Source organism: Camelus bactrianus, chromosome 6 (assembly GCF_048773025.1).
Source record: "Camelus bactrianus isolate YW-2024 breed Bactrian camel chromosome 6, ASM4877302v1, whole genome shotgun sequence".
NCBI classification, from domain to species: Eukaryota; Metazoa; Chordata; class Mammalia; order Artiodactyla; family Camelidae; genus Camelus; species Camelus bactrianus.
The window spans coordinates 47,250,367-47,270,849 of record NC_133544.1 but is presented as its reverse complement, the minus strand read 5'-3'; the positions used below and the strand labels follow the sequence as shown (position 1 = coordinate 47,270,849).

The 20,483-nt window shown below is 39.5% G+C and overlaps 1 protein-coding gene across 1 annotated transcript in view; it reads right to left on the bottom strand.

Moving 5' to 3' along the window:
• LOC123611833 (uncharacterized) overlaps positions 1–20,483 on the bottom strand; it is an 853,613-nt gene that overhangs the window by 708,738 nt on the left and 124,392 nt on the right. The window contains exon 4 of the mRNA XM_074366584.1: positions 5,402–6,063. The gene's annotated coding sequence lies outside the window, so the exon portion shown is untranslated. The remainder of the gene's footprint in view (positions 1–5,401; positions 6,064–20,483) is intronic.

The window sequence follows — 20,483 nt, the reverse complement described above, 5'->3', positions numbered from 1 at the left end:
ATCATGTAGTTGGGAGAGCGGGGTGGGTTATAGTTTGGGGCAGGGGCTAAGAGTATCTTACTGATTTCAGTTCCCTATAAATGCAGTCTATTAATGCAAGGTTACATTGTTCATACAAAGTCAGTATTGTCAATAAAGCTAATTTCCCACATCTCAGTTATTAAAATATTCATTCCTTGGGATCTGCTTTCAAAATAGATAATAAAAAAATTCATTCATCAAAATGCTAAGTGGTTGCAAAGGGATAGCAATTCCTAAAAGAGTAGTTACGAGGACTAAATAATGCCATAATGCCAGTAAAGAAATCTGAATGATGGCTGTTACAGAGTAAGATTTGATTGTTATTATTACTATCATTAGATTTGTTGTTGTTGTTGTTGTTGTTACCAAGGACTTAGAAAGTTGGGTTAAAATATCAATCTAGGAATAATGACAAAGGATTTAACAGAATCTCCCCTGAGCTGTTTCCATAAGGACTCTGAGTATAAACAGGGGGGAAGGCTGACCCTTCAATTAAGTGATGGAGAGAATGAGAAAAAAGACTGTGGAGGATTGATTACATTAGTTCTTCACCCCGCTTCTTGTACACCTGCCTTTGCCCTGTAACTCTGTAGTTTTCATCCTCTCTGACCAAAGTACTCTGTCTCACTTTTGATTTCTGGGCTCGACCAAGTCATTTGCTTTAGCCATTGGATGTTAGCAGGCAGAAGCTTGAAAAAGCATTTACATATTTCCACTTATTTTTCACTCCTCTGCCTTCATCACGAGAATATGCCCAGGCAGCCTGCTGGAGGATGAGACATGGAACAGACCCTCCACCATCCCAGTAAGGCCTTTCTAGACTAGACAATGAGCTGTCCAACACCCAACCTGTGTAAGATCCCAGTCATGATCAGTCATCACGTGAATTAACCCAGCCAAGACTAAGAGAACCACCCAGTTCACCTGAAAGCTCATGAGTTAAATAAATGTATTGTTTTAGTCATTAAGTTTGGGGTGGTTGTCACCCAGCATTGTTGTGGCACTAGATAACTGATAAGGAAATTGCTATCGGGCTGAGTAAAAACAGTGAAAAGAATGATGCCCAGGTCCTCATTCATGAAAAAGACTATACACAGTGATATGCAATAAAATATTAAAAATTTCCAGGGCCTGGGTGCTCGCCTTCCAGTGCAATAAGGAACAAAGGACTGTGTCCCACTCCAAGATCAGTCTTGGAAAATCCAAGGAATGAGTTGAGTGGTAGCAGCTTGAAAGCAGGAGGGAAACCAGGCAGGAGGCCTGGGGGTGCAGTAAGCAGGAAAAGGAGAATGGGGAAGATTAGCCTGGCCCTGAGAAGGACCTTGAGTTTAACAGAAGAAAGCCCCATGTGGTTTCCAAATATTTACTCAGCCAGATTTTCCTTGAATCATTCTAATTTTTTCAGTCAAGCAAATATATGTTTATTTGGTAAACATTCTTTCTCTCATATTAGTCTCTTATCCATTTTCATCATCAAAATCTTAAAAACTCTCTTCCTTCTCACCTTACTATTGCAAAATAAACCCTTTTCTGGCCTGACCTGGTCCACTCTCCCATCACGAAATCCACTGCTTTCAGATAATTTCTAAGGCAAGTTCAACCATGTTTCTTTGCCAGCTAAAAATCTTTAATGATTAATTGCCTACTAAATTACATATATCTGGTTCACCTTTTCATTTAAGATTCTCCAAGGAATAGCCACGTCCTTCCATTCCAAGATAAATGGATGGATGGATAGATAAGTAGATAGGTAGATACGTTGGTAGATGACAGATGGATAGATAGATAGATAGACAGACAGACAGACAGACTCAGATGAAACTATCAGCCACAAGGACAAGTCGATTTTATCTGAGAGATTGGAAATGTGACTTCGTAGGGGTAGCATTAGGTACATATTTCTGAGTTCCATATTTGCAGTTCTAAGGAGCACTGAGACTGTAATTTAGTAATCTTAACCTTGACTTCACATTGAAATCACCAGGAGAGCTTTAATAAATACTCTTGGATTCTGGATTAATTGTTATAGATAATAAGGATTTTCTTAAAGCTCCCTTGGTGATCTTAACATAAGAACCATTGCTATAATTGAACTGTGTCGGAGTGTTTTTTTCTTTCTAGTCTCAACAAAGGTGCCCTGTCTTAGCATTTTATTGCTTAACGCAGTGGGAAGTACAGCATCTTAACTTACAAGCACACTTCAGTGTTGGTATCTATAGAACAAAAATGTGGGCTCTGCACTCTATCTTCTCTCTAGTCTCTCTCCAGAATTGTCTCGTAATCATGCCAAGAGAAAGAATCAGAATTTTGCTGCCACTGGATGCAAACTGACGGCGCTCATGGGGCATGCAATGAGAGGAGACTTAAAGGAGGCTAACTGATTGGGTGCTGAGTGCCAGCCTGCCCCAACCTTGGAAAAATGGCTGCCTTCACATATACAAAATCTGCTTGCTCTGCACAGCCCATGTTTAGGCTGCCCCATTACTGCTTCATACAAATATTGCAAATGTGGACATCAATATGGCAGCCTAATTCCATTTGCTGACAGGGGATCTCAGTGGTTTGAATGAGAATCCACGATTTCTAATTAGAAAAAGAGTCTTCGACAGGGCAAGCCTAGCTATTCTTTCTCCAGATTATGTCAGCCCCTCGAGGGACAACTTCAAAGGTCTGGGTGACTATTGGATAAGAGTATGGGGTTTCAGATTTTTTATTTTAATTTTACATTTAACTTAACCATTCATTCTTCCTGCAGACCCCCAGCTAGAATTGACACAAAAAGGTTTTTGGAAGGAAACTGGATCACATCACCATAACTAGATAGAAGGATGGGTGTGGTTGGTTAGTTCCCTTCTCTCATCCCTTTCATGCAACCCTATAAAGCTCAGGATGCCACTGTCTTGGCCAGCACTTTTTCAAAGCTGCCTAATGGCACCAGCTTTGCTGGAAGTTTACTGTATATTCTGCCCCAAATGAAGAGCAGAAAAGATGACTTTCTTTCAAATAACATAGATGAACTTTGATCCTGTAGTCCTAAAATATAGCTCTACTCTTTCAGTTTTACAAAACCCTCTGTACCAAAACGAACACCAAGTTCCTCAGGAGGCTGGGCCAGGGATGGCTTCAGGTGGTGCCTCCCTAGGCCACACTCTCAGCCTTCCTGTATTTGAAAAGTGGCTCATTCCTTCAACTCTTTCCCACCTCGGAGCAACATCTTTGTCCCCCAACCCTCCCAATATTTAAAGCAGTCTCTTTTTTCTCCTCAATTATTAAACAGTCACAAATGCCTAGGAGCCCCCAAGGAACTGGGACTACTGGTGCCTGACCCGGTGTCCCAGAGTTCAGGAGGCAGGTGTGCACATTCACCTGTGCCTTAATCTCACTGTATAAGCTTCAGTGTCAAAATTACAGAAACAACTAGGTAGTCAATTAGAGGTGAATATTATTCTACACATATTCACATTCAAAACCATTTTGATACTGTGATACATTTAGTCTTCTTTGTTCTAAATATTTTATTCAAATCTTCTTTCACTTTCACTTTCCTAACACTGAAACATATACGTGGGTGGGTTTTTTTCTATCTGAGGGTACAATTTACAGTCTCCTCTAGAACATTTCAGTCACTGTGCAATGTAAGGTAACAATAATCAAACAGAAAAGGGAAAAGGGCTTTCAACAAGACAGTCCTTTATTACTGTAATACAATTCTGAGTTCAACCTACTCTACAAAAAAAATCACTGCAGTTTGCAACTAGAAAGCACCAATGAAACATAAAATGTTAGCTGTAACTTCTAGTGCCCCCGGGCATACACAGCAGTCTTCCTTCCCCATCACAGTGGTGTAAGCCAATTCCTTCCAAACAGACTTCTGAATCATTCCTGATGAATGAGAACATCTCCCTGAAGGAGTCACTCAATGCACTCACTCGACAGCTCCAGCCATCACCTGTGCAGCTATGCCTGGAAAAAATGTGGTCAGCTCAACTACCTTAGTGAAAATACTGTGCAAATAGCTTTACTAATTACTGCTGAGTTGCAACCAGCATTAACTTCCATTTAGTATGTATAACTATTTAAAAGTACCACTGTTAATATCATCCTATGGCACTTTCACTGAATCTTCTGAATATGTTATAGCCCCTGGATTCACTGTGTTATGTATGAATAATCATGCTCACTTTGCCAGACACAAAAACAGTTTAGGGGAACCTTTTCTCAAAGCAGCAATTCTAAAAAGGCCCATCATTCCCTCGATACTGTCTTTATAAGCACATAACTCACCAATGGCCTGGAAAAGGCAGCTCTATGTACTCAATGCTCCACCATTTCTGGGTAAAGGAAATAGAATCAGGATGGAACCTCTGACCCAAGCCGGGACAATGAGATTCTTCCTCCAAAAATTTAAAATTGGAATCCGGAGACCACAATTAACTGGCTAGTCAATTATGATCAGTAAGCAGAGCAATCTCGTGTGAAAGCAGTGGGTCAGCAGAGAAGCCAGTCTGCAGAAAGAGAAAGTACACTCTCTTAGTTATCTATCACTGCATGACAAATTACTCTAAAACTCAGTGTCATAAAACAACAAACATTTATCATCTCACAGTTTCTGAGGGCTAGGAATCTGGGGCCAGTTTAGCTGGGTGGTTCTGGTTCAGGGCCTCTCATAACACTGTAGACAAGCTGTCACCTGGGACTGTAGGGATCTCAAGACCAGACTGGGGCCAAAGGATCTGCTTCTAAGCTCACTCACATGGTTATTGCCACATTTCAGTTCCTTCTGGGGTGAACCCCTTAAGAGGGTTGTTTCCTTGCAACACCACATGGACCTCTTTATAGATATCCTCACTATATGGCAACTTGCTTCCCCTGGTAGCAGTGATCCAAGAAAGAAAGAGAGAATACACATCTAAGATGGAAGCCAAGTCTATCTGAAATCTAATCTCAGAAGTGACATCCCATCCCTTTGACTGTGTTATAGTCATTGGAAGTGATTTACTAGGTCCAGCCCATTCCGGGAAGAGATCATAACAAGAGCAATACTAAGAGGGAACATCATTGGAAGCCATCTTAGGTGGTGCCCACCACAGTCGACACCTATGGACCCCAATGGTTCACATTGCTCTTACATGCAAAATTTCCTCATCTCCTCCCAAAGCATCAAAAGTTTCATCCCATTATAGTATGAGTTTGAAGTTTGGAATCCTGTCAACCAAATTAGGTCTGGGTGTTGATGAGGCTTCTCAAGTGTAGTTTCTTAAGTACAGCTCCTCAAATTGCATACCTCTTGATCAACAAGTCATCTCCCCCCACTTCCTACACGCACACAACATGCAATGAGGACAGGTGTTGAAAAACTGCTATATATATACATACATACCTGTCAAAAAGGGAAAAAACGGAATACACAAAGAATTCATTGTTCCATGGTAGTTCTGAAATCCAGCTGGCCAAAGGTTGGATGTTCCTTGATTAGATTTCAAGGCCTGGGAAAAATTTTCCCTGACTCAACTTTACCTTCTCAGTTCTTTATTCTGCCTTCTGAGTCTTCCTTTTGTTGTGAAGTTTAGCATGTGTTTACAGCAAAACAGCTCTCACAGTCTCCTTCCTTCCAGTATAATCCTGGGGTCCAAAAGCTTCTCCTCTTTCCACACTGCCTCTATTTCCCTGAGTCCAAGTTGGCAATGTTTTAAGATGTTTGTGGGTCTCCTGTGAATCATCTTGGGATTTACTCCATTAGATAAAAGTCACATTTACAAATCTTGAAATAAGCTCTTCTCTCCTTTGAGCCTTGGCTGAGGCAGAAAGACCTCAGCTTCCTAGAAGAACTATTGTTTCACTGAGAGAATCTGTGAGATATACCATCAATCTCTTTAAAGGGCCCTTTTTATGGCTGTGAGCATGACCTTTGCTCTTTCTGAGATCTTCACAGAAGTTTTGACAGTCACGTCGTTTGCTTCATCTTTAGACCACTGTTCTGGCAGTGCCCTAGATTTGATCTTTGATCAAAAGCCATTTCTTAATTTTGGTACCAGTTGCCATCTGGAAAAACAGAATTTTCAAAACTATCAAGTCTTGGCTCTTTTGTACTCCACAGCCCTACCTCAATTTAATCCATTCCTCTCCTATTTTACTATAAACAGCAAGACGAAACCAGGCAGCACTTTTCAACACTTTGCTTGGAAAACTGCTAAGCTAGATCACCGAATTCACAAAGTGCATTTTCTACTTTTCACATTACTACAAGCCATGATGTTGCTAAGTTTTCTGCCACTACATAACAAGGATTCCCTTTTTCTTCAGTTTCTGCCACCAAATCACCCTCAGGGTCTTATAAGAGACCAATAAGCCTCTATTAACAGATTTTTCAGGCACTTTAGAATTTCACTAACACTTTGTCCAATTCCCAGTTCTAAAGCCACTCCTAAATTTCAGGTTTTCATTATGGCAGCACCAACTTCTAGGCACCAAAATCTGTATTCATTATTTATTGCTGCATAATAAATTACACCCAAAATTAGCAGCTTAAAATAACAAACATTTATTATCTCACTGTTTCTGGAGGTCAACAATCAGAAGCAGTCTGGCTATGTAATTTTGACTCAGAGTGTCTCATGGGGTTACAGTCATGCTGTCAGCTAGGACTATGACCATATCAAGATTCAACAATTCATCTAGGGATAAGAAATCCACTTCCAAGTTCATGTGGTTATTGGTAGGCTTTAGTTACTCATGGACTTTCAGACTGAGGGCCTCAGTTTCTCATAGACTGTTGGGCTGAGGACCTCTACAGTCTAAACAGGACTCAGAATGTCTGAACTGATCTGCAGATAGTGTGGATCAGGCATGTTCTGTATTCTGTTGACCCTGTCAGCGAAAAGCTCTCTAGTAGCACATTAAGGACAGCACACTTATATTAGAAGCTGCACTTTTAATTTCTGTGACATGTAATGAGGCAGTCTCACCAGCCAGAATATTTTATTAGGTCATAACGTGTTAAATGTGGTTTAATCAAGAGCTGCTATTAGATAGCTTCCCAGTGAACTTCAGCTGTAAGATATCATATAACAAATCATCTATGGAATCCCTCTGAAACTGTGTTAAGAAAGATGGGTCAGCTATGCAGTATAAGCAGTAATATCTTCATAACTGGTAATAATAATGATGAAAATAGCAAACATTTATTGAGGACACACATAAGGCTCGCTTCTAACTCAAGATGGCTGGACTAGAAACACTCATCATCTTCTAGTGACACACAAACCTTTTTAGAAAACTTACTAAACTAAACTAGACTGAGAAAGAATTTGCATGTAGTGGTTACTAAGTGCTAATATCTGAAATATTAAAACCCTAAAACACAGCTACCATTATATCCCCATTTCAGAGTGGGAGAAACTAAAGTTTAGCAATGTTGGGCAACCAGTCCAAGGTCAAGTAGCTTGCTCCCTGTACTCATACCCTTGGGCAGTTCCCTCTCACACTAGATCAGGGATGGTCTGTAGGGTCAATCGCTACGGTAAAAGTAATGGTGTGACTTCTGATGCTAGGTCATTAAAACAACTTCAGCTTCCACCTTACTCTCTTTGATCACTTATTCTGGGGGAAGCCAGACACCATACTGTGAGGACACACAAGAAGTCACAAGGAGAGGGCCATGTGGCAAAGAACTGAGGCCTCCTACCCACCATCAACTAGCCAGCAACGTCACCGATCCACTTTGGTAGTGAATCCTCCAGCTCAGTCAATCCCTGAGGGGACAGTAGCCCCAACCAGCATCTTGATGATAACCTCATGAGAAATCTCAGGCCAGAACCACCCAGGTGGACGCCTCCCAAAGTCCTGACCCACAGCAACTACAGATAATAAATGTTACTGCTTTTTTCAGGTCACTGAGTTTTGAGATCACTTGGTACACAACAGATAACTGATAGAGCAGTGAAGCTGGGTGTTCCCACCCCAAGTTATCTTGTAGACTGTACTCAGGATGTTTGTCAAGGTTGAGGTTTCACGTGAGGGGTTGACTGGGAAAGGACCTGCTTCTAAACTCATTCATGTAGCTGTCAGCAGGATTCAGTTCTTTGCTGGTTATAGCCCAGCAAATTCCTCAGTTTCATGTCACGTGGTCCTCTCCATAAAGCAGCTTACAATCTGGCAGCCATCTGTCTCCCCTTAGAGCAAGTAAGAGAGGATAAAAGGGGAGTGCCTGAGACTAAAGACACAGCCTTTTTGTAACGTACTCTCAGGGGTGACATCACCTCCAACCTGCCATATTCTGTGTCCTAAAAGTTAGTAGTCAGATCCAGCCCACCCTATAGGAGAGGAGATTACACAGGGTGTGAACACAGAAGATGGGGACCACTGGGGGTCACCCCCCACACTGGGTTATGACTCCAGCGGTCTGAGTTCACGCTCTTCAGCATTATACCCTATGATCTAGTTATGGACTCCACTCAGAAAGGAAGTATCAGCCTTCCCCTGTGATGAAAGCACACTTCTCCAGGATCTTTGTGAAAGGGTGGTTAGGCTGAAGACTGCTCCTTATCACACCTACATTATCGCTGTTTCTAGTCCCCAGTCATCTCTCTACCTCGGGCCAGTGTTGTATCACCCGAACTCAGACTCTACCCTCCACTCTTCAAAGTACCACCAACTCAAGACTTAATTAGTAGACAGCTTTAATGATGGCGCCAGGGTAAGTGAAATTATATACTGCTTCTCAGCAGATATCTTTACAATTGAACATTAGCCAATCCTGCCTTTAAAATTATTCCAGCCCCTGAGGCATCAGCAACGTCTCACAAGTCACCTTTCCCAAAGGTTCTACTTGCTACTTTATTCCTCCCTCTCCAGAGCCACCACATACAGTTGTGCAGGTTATTCACTGCACAAGGATGCTTGGCTAAAGTGGTGAGTAGGGGACTAAAATTCAGCTCATTTTCTGCTCCACAATCTGGGGCTCATGTCTTGCAGCAGGACCACATCTGCCTGGAGCTGCACAAAGTGCCATATGGGCCAGTTGAAGTTCTGTGCCCCCTTACACAGCTTTCCAGGCCACCTTCTCTTACATCTAAGCTATTCCTGGAAACTCCTCTGACAAGAAAAAAAAAATGATGAAAAGCCTACAAACATTCACAATTTACAAATTCTAAGGAGAGTGAATCCCAGAAGTTAAAAGACCTTTTTTCTGTTGAGCACATAATTTTTCATTGTAATGGTTTTTCACATACTTGAAGAAAGAGTTCAGTGAAGACTATGAAGACGCAAAATCAGAAAAACTTGGGCAAAGCTAAATTGCTTTGCTTAAGAAAAGGGATATAAGGAAGATTGGGAGTTTGGACGAGCCTGGAACCAGGAGCTAGAGGCTGCATGGAGGCTGAGGAGGGCCACTCTGCAGATAAAAATAAGTCTATCTGATGGGCTTTCTCGAAATGAAATTGCTGTTCACCTGAGATTTAAGACACCCTTCCATCTTCTTGAAAATTACATTGCTCACTACCACCTAATGACATATGTTTGCTTGGATAAGAGACAGGGATAGATGTGACACTACAGTTATGTTTGTGTTAGACTCTAAATTTCTTACTCTATAACACAGGGCACTTTAGTTCTCCTCATATTTCTTCAAATTCTGGTGCATACCCTGAGGCCTATATTCTCATAAACAAATAGCCCCGTCAAAAAGATTTGTGCTAAAGCAAAGGCAATATACACTACTCTTATAAGAAGGGGCTGCTGTCAGTGACTATTTAAACGACAATACTTCTCCATCAAATAAACTTAAAACTCTCCACCAAATGACCATATTCATCAGGGCAAGTAACTGGTTGAGCCTTTCGAATTTCCACACATATAATATCATCAAATAACCCAAGACAGTTCACATTATTCTCCCATTTTACAGATGAGGAATTACAGCTTAGGAAGGTTACGTGACTTTCACAGGGTAATGAAGTAAGAAGTAGGAGAAAGAGAAGTCAGATTCAGATCTCTCTGCGATTGGAACTCTGTTTTTCCCCCTGCAGCATGTTATCGCCATACAAATAGTTTGGTCTTAGGTGAAGCATTAGTAATGAGCTATCAATATATAGAGAGAGAAAATGCTTGAATTCCTCAGACCAACTTCTAATGAGCTTGCTTTTAATCAGTGCCCTTATTTTATGAGTTTCAAGACAGATTGAAAGCTTAGTGGCATCTTGTCCTCTGGAAGGAGATTCATAGGCATCATAGGCAAATTTTGTATGTACTCAAAGAAACTCAAAACGACCAAACATTTAACTTATCCAAACCTATGCTTATGGCATGCTTTGTACTGCAGTATGATAATTTACATGAAACAGAATGTTTAATTTGGGAGTTTCAGCTGAGGCACTGAGGTAGGATAGACATCAGATACCAAAGTGATTTTGAGGGGGGAAAAAAGTATGCAGATTTTCAAGACATTATCCAAAAACCAGATCAAAGTCTGGCTTGTACCCAGAGGGAGATATAAAATACTTGAAAAAGTACAGTTGGAGAGAGGACTTTGTGAGAAAGATAAGGATGCTGTATTAGGAGCTCTAACTCATCAGATCACTAAGAAGAAAGGATGGAGAGGTTTCTGCTCCTTCACCTCGAGCCTAGAGGGAAGGATGCTTCAGTGAGACTACCTGGAGAGACAGAGCTGTGTCTTCTAGCAGCTTAGGATACAAAGGTCAGTGGTCTCCCTAGGTTGGCTCGGAGAGCTGCTTTGGGAGCAAAGCAAAGGTGGGTCATTGCTGCATATGAAAGGTAGCTGTATTTGCAGTCAAACCATATGTGAGTGTTGAATGTAGTCCAGATGTCGGCCTCATAGGAGTCAGCTTATAGCCTGCCTAAGTCAACTACCTGGAAGGGTCAGTGGGACTCCAATAGCAAGAGACTATGTACAGAGGACGAGTGTACTCAGGATCAGCTTCATGGCGTGAGACCAGTGCAGTTACATAGCCCCTGCGCTCAGAAGGGCTCCATGCTTTATCTAATGCTCTGGGTATTCAGATCCTTAATAACTGTCTCTTTGAACTAGTATTTTATAAGTCCAATGGGATGATTGTGTCTGTCACTTCCTGCTCATTTGCATAGAGGATTTATGATGTCTCACAAGCAAAGAATTCCAGTGGACCCACGATGGGTGGGAGTTCAGTGAAACTCACATGTGTACACGGTAGATGTGTCTCTAACTGAGGAAGCTGAGGTGGCTGACAGAGCCCAGAGGCCATGCCTTTTATGTTAATCAGAACTTGCTTCAAACACAAAGAGCAGGCAATGGCATTCTAAAAAATACAAATGACCAAAGAGCCCTAATCAAATTCTTTCTTACACATTTTGTTTCCCTGAATTTACTAACCACTTGTGCTAAAAGTGATGACACAGAAGGAAAGGGGAAGACAGTGTGATTCGCAGTTCCTTGTCCTTCAGTCTTCCCTTACTTATTAGTGAGCCCAAAGTACAAGGCATTAGTAGGATGTACATGCATCCAGAAGTGGAATAAAAGCAGCCGAGTGAGTTTTGCGCAGCCTTTCCATTGTTCTGTACAGGTGGCAGCTACAAAATACAAGCTATGTAATTTCAGGGATTTTGCATACAAGTTAAATGCTCTTATATTTGCCTTGAAAACTGCCATTTCAAAATATACAGATGAACAATAAAATAATAATTTTAATTTTTTTTTCCTTAGAATGACATTAAATTGCAAATAAAAACACCATGACAAGTTGAGAGAGAGATTATGGAAGAAAGAAGCTTTATATCTGAGGGCTTTTAAAGACAATTTTCCTGCTTTTTGAACAAGGGACCCTACATTTCATTTTGCACTAGACACTGAAAATTGTAGCTGGTAGAGACTGCACCAACCACTTAAAATTTAACCCCGTTTTCCCCTGAGCCTAACACTGGAGGGTCAAAACACAGTTAGCAAGCTGGGAAAGGAGGAGAAATATTAATGGAGTGAGAAGGAAAAAGGCCCTCCCCATTCTAATCGATGTGCCCTACTGGCAAGAGAAAATTTATCAATGTTTTGATCACTGTTGGGCAGTGGACATTCTAGTGTTTGAACTGAGACTGGTTTTGACCAAAAGTGACTTTAGTACAGTCTCTTACCTAAATGTGAGCAAAAAAGTAATGGAACCAGTCCTCCATTCAGGGAAAAGAAAAGATTATTCCACTAAATAAATTTTAAAGGAGCAGCAGTGGGCAAAATAGACTTGCCTTTTATCCTATCTCATGCTTGTTCAATATCTCAGTTCCAAATGAACAAAGTTTGAAGAGGTCTGATCAGAGTGTTGTCTCCAAAAAAGAAAAGGAAAGGAAAAAAAAAGAAAGCTTTTCTTAGTTTAGAACACTTCAGCCACAAGAATTACATTGAAAATGATTAGCCTCCATCGCTGACTTTACCTCACAAATTACCCATATGTTCCAGCTCATGTTATAATTTCTTTGGGGAGCATTAAAATGATTTTCAATTTTCTCACTCAATTTCTTCTATCTCTGCTGAAAATAGGAGATGACATCGTATGATAAGAGCAAGTCACTTTAAATTAGACCAACTTGACTTTTGTCTTGCAGTCAATCAAATGCAGATCAAATGTGGGTTTTTATCCCCAAAGAAAAAAACTGTGGAAAATTAATTAAGAAGCACTTCTTACATTTTTTGAAATATAAAGGTTTGTTTTTAAATTCTTCTGCTTTAAATCTTCTGTTACACTCACTGATAAGCTGTGAATTTTAATTTATCACTTTACCACATCTTCAAAACAAGAAAAAAGCCAAGAAATTTATTTCTGAAGGGTAAACACAGTAAGGTTTCTGTTGCAATACATTTCTTTAAAATGAAGAACTGTAGTTATTTCAAATTGTACATGAAAATTAGCCCCTACTGATTAGTACATTTTGTTTCTGTGACTTTTTTCAATATTATAGAACTTTATGCAGAACTTCCAAATCCATGTATCACAGCACAAAATGCTTTAAAAATAGTTTGAGAGAATTCATCAACACAAGAAATTTTATACTAAGCAGAAATTCCAAAAATAAAAGTTCATGTTGCAAAGTTAAATGTTAGATTTGGAGCAAATAATGCATACAGTACATTATAGACTCAGAGTGTGTTAAAGGATTTGCCGATGAAGTAAATGTTCATGAGTAAACAAATGTGAACTTTATAAGATGTGTCTGTCACACGCTTTGTCTCTGAAATTATGCAGAAGCAGTGAAAGAGCTAGAAATTCTGAGCCCCTCCATAGTCCCTTACAGTTTCTCAATTGGTTTTTTTGTTTATTTGATAAATTCTCCATCACCCCTATAGGGCAGAATCCTTCTGGATGACATTTCACTGACTGCTTAATGAGTGCCTCTTAGTGCCACACATCATGCCAGGTGCTAAGAAATACAAAAACTAGAGTTGCCAGGCAAAATGCAGGACTCCCAGTGAAATCTGAATTTCAGAAAAATGAATAATTTTTTTAGTAAAAGTATATCCCAAATATTTCATGGGATATATTTTTATTTTTCAAAACTGCCAACCTTAGATCAGTGGGCAGTGGGGCTTTGTTCAGGCACTATAGAATCAGTACTTGGACGTCTGGACCCTGTCAGCTGAACTTTGACCCTGCCCACATCTCTACTGGTGCCTTTCTTCATCCCTCTTCTATGTTGGCCTATTTTACCTGAAGCTGATCTCTTCCTCTTTTTGGAATTACATCTTTCTTTGATGAAATGTATCTTCAGATAACTTCCATAAGTAATCATGTGTGCAAGATAAAACATTCGGAGCTCTTCTGTCTTTGACAGTATCTTTATTCTGTCACCACATTTGACTAATACCTAATCTGAGTATAACTATCTAGATTAGAAATTATTTTTTCCCTTAGAACTTTGAAGGGAACTGCCCCATTGTCTTCAATTAACCAGTGTTGCTGAAGAGAAGTCCAAAGTCAGTCTGATTCTCATTCTTTTTGCAGGTGACCTGTTTTGTTTTTGTTTTCCGAGGCACTTATGATCTCATTTTTTGTTGTATTAATTTGCTAGGATTTAATAAAATGCCACAAAGTGAGTGGTTTAAACTACAGAAATTAACTTTCTCAAAATTCTGGAGGCTAAAAGTCTAAGATGAAGGGGTCAGCGGGTTTATTTTCTTTCAAGGTCTCACTTGGCTTGCAGATGGCCACCTTCTCACTGTATCTTCATGTAGTCATCCCTCTGTGTTATCTGTGTCTTATTCTCCACTTCTTAGAAGGACACAAGTCATATTGGATTAGGGTCTACCCTAACAATCCCATTTTTAACTTATTTATCTCTTTAAAAGCCTTTTCTTCAAATACAGTAGCATTCTGAGGTACTGGAAGTTAGGACTTCAACGTATGAATTTGGGGGGTACACAATTCATCACATAATTCTGGTGCTCTAAAACTTCACAGTATTATTTCTGGGCATTAGCCATATTTTTCATTTATGCTGTTGATCTCTTACTGGACTCTTTCAATATAAAGACATGTCTTTCAATGCTAAGAAAAATCTCTCCTATAATTTCTTTGATAATTTCCTCCCATTCTCTTTATCTGTTCTCTCCTCATGGAACTCCTAGTAGTCAGTAGCTGTATTAGCAGAATAGGCTAAATGCTGTAACAAAAAGCACCAAGATCTTAGTAATGTAACACACCCAGGATGTATTTCTCACTGACATAACAATGTAATGCGGCTTGGTGGAGAGACAACTAGCAGGGGATGGGACAGGGAAGGTCTGCCCCAATCAGTGACTCAGGCAGCCAGGCTCCTTCCATCTAGTGACTACATGTCCCTTAAGAGCCTCAGAGTCCTTTTGCTGGATTCTCTGTACCCACCTAGTATGTACCCATCTGGGGAGCAGGGAAGATCTCACAGATGTTAGGGTCCAACTGTAGAACATATTTCACTTCCCCCAGAACTCAGAACTGCATTGAAGGCTGGGAAACACAGTAGAGCAGTGAGTCAACAGAGGAAAGAACCTCATAGACACTGAAGAGCAATACCAGCTCTGTGACAGGGCTCCCAGATTGAGACTTTCTGCCTCTTTTCTCTCATAGTTTCTGCCCTTTTTATCTTTTGATCCATTTTCTAGATTTCTACTTGGTTTTTAATATGTTTTCTATTCTAATTCTAACTGGTTTTTAATATGTTTTCTATTTATATTTTTATGTGTTTTTTTTTAACTTCCAAGAGATTTTTTTCTTATTCTCGTAAATTGTTTAACCACCATTCTCTTCCTGTTTGATGGGAGCATTCTTTCCAAATCCAAGTCTTCACAGATACTAATTACAGAACGTAACATAATGTTTTAAAGTTCTTCTGTGCCCTGCTCTGTTTCCTCCAAAATATGTTGCTATTTATATATCCTGGTTATTTTCTTTCTTCCAGTTTTCTCAAATTTCTGGTGATCCTTGGATGTCTATAGTTATTAACATTTTGCCAAGAAGAAATCTGGCTGTGAATACTGAGTAGCTGGAGAGTGTGAATGCAGGGACCTTGCTAACAACTTTGATTTTCTCCAGTGTGTTCAATTCCTATACGTAAATAAGGGGGAAAGACTCCCTTTTTTTTTTTTTTTTTAACGTTTGCTGAGCTGAAGAGGGGCATCTTATCTCTTGTCTGCAAAATTTCAGTCAATCCCTTTGTTTTAGGCCCCACATATCAATCCCATGCTCTATTGAAATTTGGCGTTTCTAGGGCCCAGATCTATCTGGTTCCCTGAAAAAATGTGTTCCCCCCATGACAGCAGCACTTTTTACATGAGGCTTTCTTGTCTCAGCTCACCAGGCAATACAGTCAATCTGCTTTCAATGAATTCTCTCACCACTCATTATTCCTCCTCTTCCATTTCCTTTGTTGTAGTGGCTTATAATTTTTTCTTATTCCTTCTCTATATTTTAAAGAAGTCCCAAGAATAAGGTAGATTGTGTGCTTAAACAATCATCTTAAACCTTAAGTCACCTCATACCACTGATCAGAAATTAGACTTCAACTATGTATTATCTTTATTATAGATTCCCAGGCTCTGAGCTCTGACAATTGGAGTGGAGCCAAGAAATGTGGCCCCATATCTGGCAGAAAGTTATCCAAATGTACCTAATGAAACCTAGCTAAGGGAAGGGAAATCAGGACAGAACAGGCAAAGAAGAAATGAGCAGCAATGGTGTTATCAAAGTTGAAGAGTGAGGGAAGGAGAGTGAGATGGACAGTCCAGGCTAAATATAGCCAAGTCATATGCAGAGAAATTATATAATGGATAGGCTAAAAAATATGCAGATCTATAAATATCTTTAATTGCTTACAAATTCTTACTAAGCTTATCCTTAGAAATTAAATGCCAATATATTTTTTTACTATCTCATCTCCATGGGTTTAGGTCAATTGTTCTCAAAGTGTGGTCTTGGGCTGTATAATCACCATGACGTAGGAACTTACTGAAAATGCAAATTACTGGAGGACCTAAATATACAAAGCAAATATTGACAGACCTGAAGGGAGAAATGGAAAACAATACAGTAATAAAAAATGACTATAATTATACAAATGATAAATGTTGGAGAGGATGTGGAAAAAAGGGAACCCTCTTACACTATTGGTGGGAATGTAGTTTGATATAGCCATTATGGAAAACAGTATGGAGATTCCTTAAAAGACTAGGAACAGACTTACCATATGACCCAGTAATTCTGCTCCTGGGCATATATTCAGAAGGAACCCTAGTTCAAAAAGACACCTGCACCCCAATGTTCATAGCAGTACTATTTACAATGGCCAAGACATGGAAACAACCTAAATGTCCAACAACAGATGACTGGATAAAGAAGCTGTAGTATATTTATACAATGGAACACTACTCAGCCATAAAAAAGAATAAAATAATGCCATTTGTAGCAACATGTATGGTCCTGTACATGTCATTCTAAGTGAAGTAAGCCAGAAAGAGAAAGAGAAATACCATATGATATCACTTATCTTTGGAATCTAAAAAAAAAAAAAAAAAAAACAAATGAACTTATTTACAAAACAGAAGCAGATTCACAGACATAGAAAACAAACTTATGGTTACCAGGGGGGAAGGGAATGGGAAGGAATAAATTGGGAGTTCTAGATTTGCAGATACTAACTAATACACATAAAATAGATAAACAACAAGTTTATATTGTATAGCGCAGGGAACTATATTCAGTATCTTATAGTAACTTATGGTGAAAAAGAATATGAAAATGAATATATGTATGTTCCTATATGACTGGAGTATTGTGCTATATACCAGAAATTGACACAATATTGTAAACTGACTATACCTCAAATCAATCAATCAATCAATCAATCAATGGACTTTAATACCCCACTTTCACAAATGGATAGATCATCTAGACCAAAAATCAATAAGGAAACACTGGGCTTGAATTACACATTGGACCACATGAACGAACAGACATAAACAATATTCTATCCAAAAGCAGCAGAATACACATTCTTCTCAAATGCACATGTAACATTTTCTATGATAGATCACATGTTAGGCCACAAACGAGTCTTAACAAATTTAAGAAGACTGAAATAAAAGCAAGCATCTTTTCTGATCATATGCATATGAAATAAGAAACCAATAACAGGAGGAAAACTGGAAAATTTACAAACATACGGAAGTTAAGTGACACATTCCTGAACAATCAATGGGTCGAAAATAAATCAAAAGAGAAATCAAAAAATATCTTGATAGAAATGAAAATGGAAACACAACACTCCAAAACATATGGGATGCAACAAAAGCAGTTCTAAAAGAGAAGTTTATTATCATAAGTGCTTATATTAAGAAAAAAGAAAGATCACAAGTAAACAACATAACTTTACACTGCAAGGAACTGAAAAAAGAACAAACTAAGTCCAAAGTTAGTGGAAGGAAGGAAATAACAAAGATTGGAGCAGAAATGAATGAAACAGAGACTACAAAGACAATAGGAAAGATAAATAAAACTAAGCTGGAAGCAAGAAAATGTCTTGACTGTGCACCCTACAGGTTTCAGCAATGCAGCAGGAGAGTGCCCTGCTATGTGTACACACCAGCTTTGGCTGGGAGTGGGAGAATTAGGCAACCACTCATACTTTCCTGCACCAGCCAGGGAGTGGGGCAGTCTGCAACTGTCCATGCCCTCCAGCTTCAGTAAGGCAGTGGGACAGTGCTGTTACCGCTCACCCCTGCATTCATACAGTACCTCATAGCCTTATAGTTCTTGGGGTGTAGCAGGGAAGAACAAATCTGACTCCACATTTGATCTGTTCCTTTGGCTCTAACCCTGTGCTCCATTTCCTGTGCTTAGTCATGCTGGTTCTGTACCTTTGTAAAAGAATGATGTCTATTGCCTGAAATATCCAGGATAGCCCATTCTCAAGGCTCTGACCTTTAAGTGTATAACACTTTTCCATTCACATAGAGATAAACAGTTGCAGAACAGGGAATAATGTTTGTCTTGTTGGAGGTTTACAGGAACATTGTGATCTGACCTACGTGGACAGCTATAATAACAAAGAATTCTGACACCAAGAAATTTGTAACAACCAACCACAACTCATCCTCTTTCTAGTATAAAAAGAGCCTGAATTCTAACGTGGGGAAGATGGTTCTCCAGGACATTAGTCCCTCCATCTTCTTGATCTGCTGGCTTTCCAAGTAAAGTTGTTATTCCTTGCCCTAGCACCTCACCTCCAGATTTATTGGCCTGTCATGTGGTGAGCAGAATGAGTTTGGGCTCATTAACAGGGGGAGAGGGAGAGCAGGGAGAAAGAGATGCCCTGGGATGACAAGGAGCTAAGGTGTCCTATATGAAAAAAATTTAGCTTAAATGACTGAAATTTAGATAGTTATAACCCTCTACAAACAAAAATATATTAAAAGTAATACAGGAGAGAGTGTTCAATTTATTTTAGGCTCAACATATGATATCTTTTAGGTATCTGTCACAGGCTTCCTCTTCCATTCTCTTTTCTCCTTAGGTTTAGGGAGAGGCAGTATGGTTAAGTTCACAGGTTCTGGAGCCAGACACTTCTGACTTCAAACCCCAGCTCTCTCACTTCACTAGCAACTTGGGCATGTAAACCTCTTTCTGTATCCTCATCTGCAAAATTCAGCATATAATAATTGGTGTAAGGGTTAAATAAATTTACACATATAAAGCACTTTGTCCCCAATACATAGTAAGTCTTATGTGAGTGTTATCTGTTTAATATGCATTCACTTTTTTATTTCAATCATGCTTTAAGGTATTTGCATCTTAATTCCTTATATTATAATAAAAGAAAAATTTTGTTTAAAATCTATATATTTAGTATATGACACTGATTTAATGATTTCAGTTTAGGATAAAGGTACAATGTGACAATGCCTTGTTGAAGTACCAGAAATTTTTTATTTTAGTTATTTTATTTCATTTTATTTTAGTTGTTGAATTACATATTTGAAGGTAATTTACAGCAGTGAGCACTGGGGGGGGGGGTATATATAGATTTGGTACCATTAGAGCTAACTAAAGCTCTTATCAGAGGGAGAGACTAGCTGAATAGAAACTAGCTTAATTTAAAAAAAAAAGAGTGATGTGGCTGCTGAAGTATGTTTTGCATGTAGAAATATGAGTCACAACAATAAAAGTATGGGGGAAAATGTGTTGATTGCTATGGATGTTTCCACAGAGCCTACGAACATTTGTCTTTCTTTTCATTTGACTTTCTTCTTGGATGTTTTCCTAGGATTTCTGTTAGTAGGCTCATTCTACTTCAGCAACATGTAGGAACTTCTTCCAAAGCAGTTTCCTCAACCAGAAGGGGCATCAGATCACAAGGGGAGCTCTTTCAAAAGACACATCCCTACCACAGCCCATTCCCAAGGGCTTATCAAACTTCCTCAGGAGTCCCAGACTTGTGTACTTAGAAGAGTCTCCTCAAGGGTATTCTGCTCCTCATCTAACATTAAGCTCCCACCTCCCACAAAGCATACACACACATAACTGCAAACTACTGATCTAGATGGCAGCTGATTCCCCAGCAGAAACATTCAAGCTGTGTGTTCCACACAAAACAGCAAAGCATGACTATTAAAAACTCAGACTCTCGGGTGAGGGCATAGCTCAGTGGTAGAGTGTGTGCTTAGCAGGCATGAGGTCCTGGGTTTAATCCCAAGTACCTCCATTAAATACATAAATACATAAACCTACTCCCCCCCACACACACACCCCACCTATCCCTCCACCTCCTCCCCCCACCAAAAAACACTCAGGCTCTGGAGCCAGGTTGGGTTTGACTCAGGCTCTCGTACACGTGACCTTGGCCAATTCACTCTCTAATGCTCCTGTTAATAGTATTAGCTACAAGTAACACTGACTGTTTCTATATTCCAGGCAGTAAACACTAAACATGGATTAACTCACTTACTTCTACAACAAATC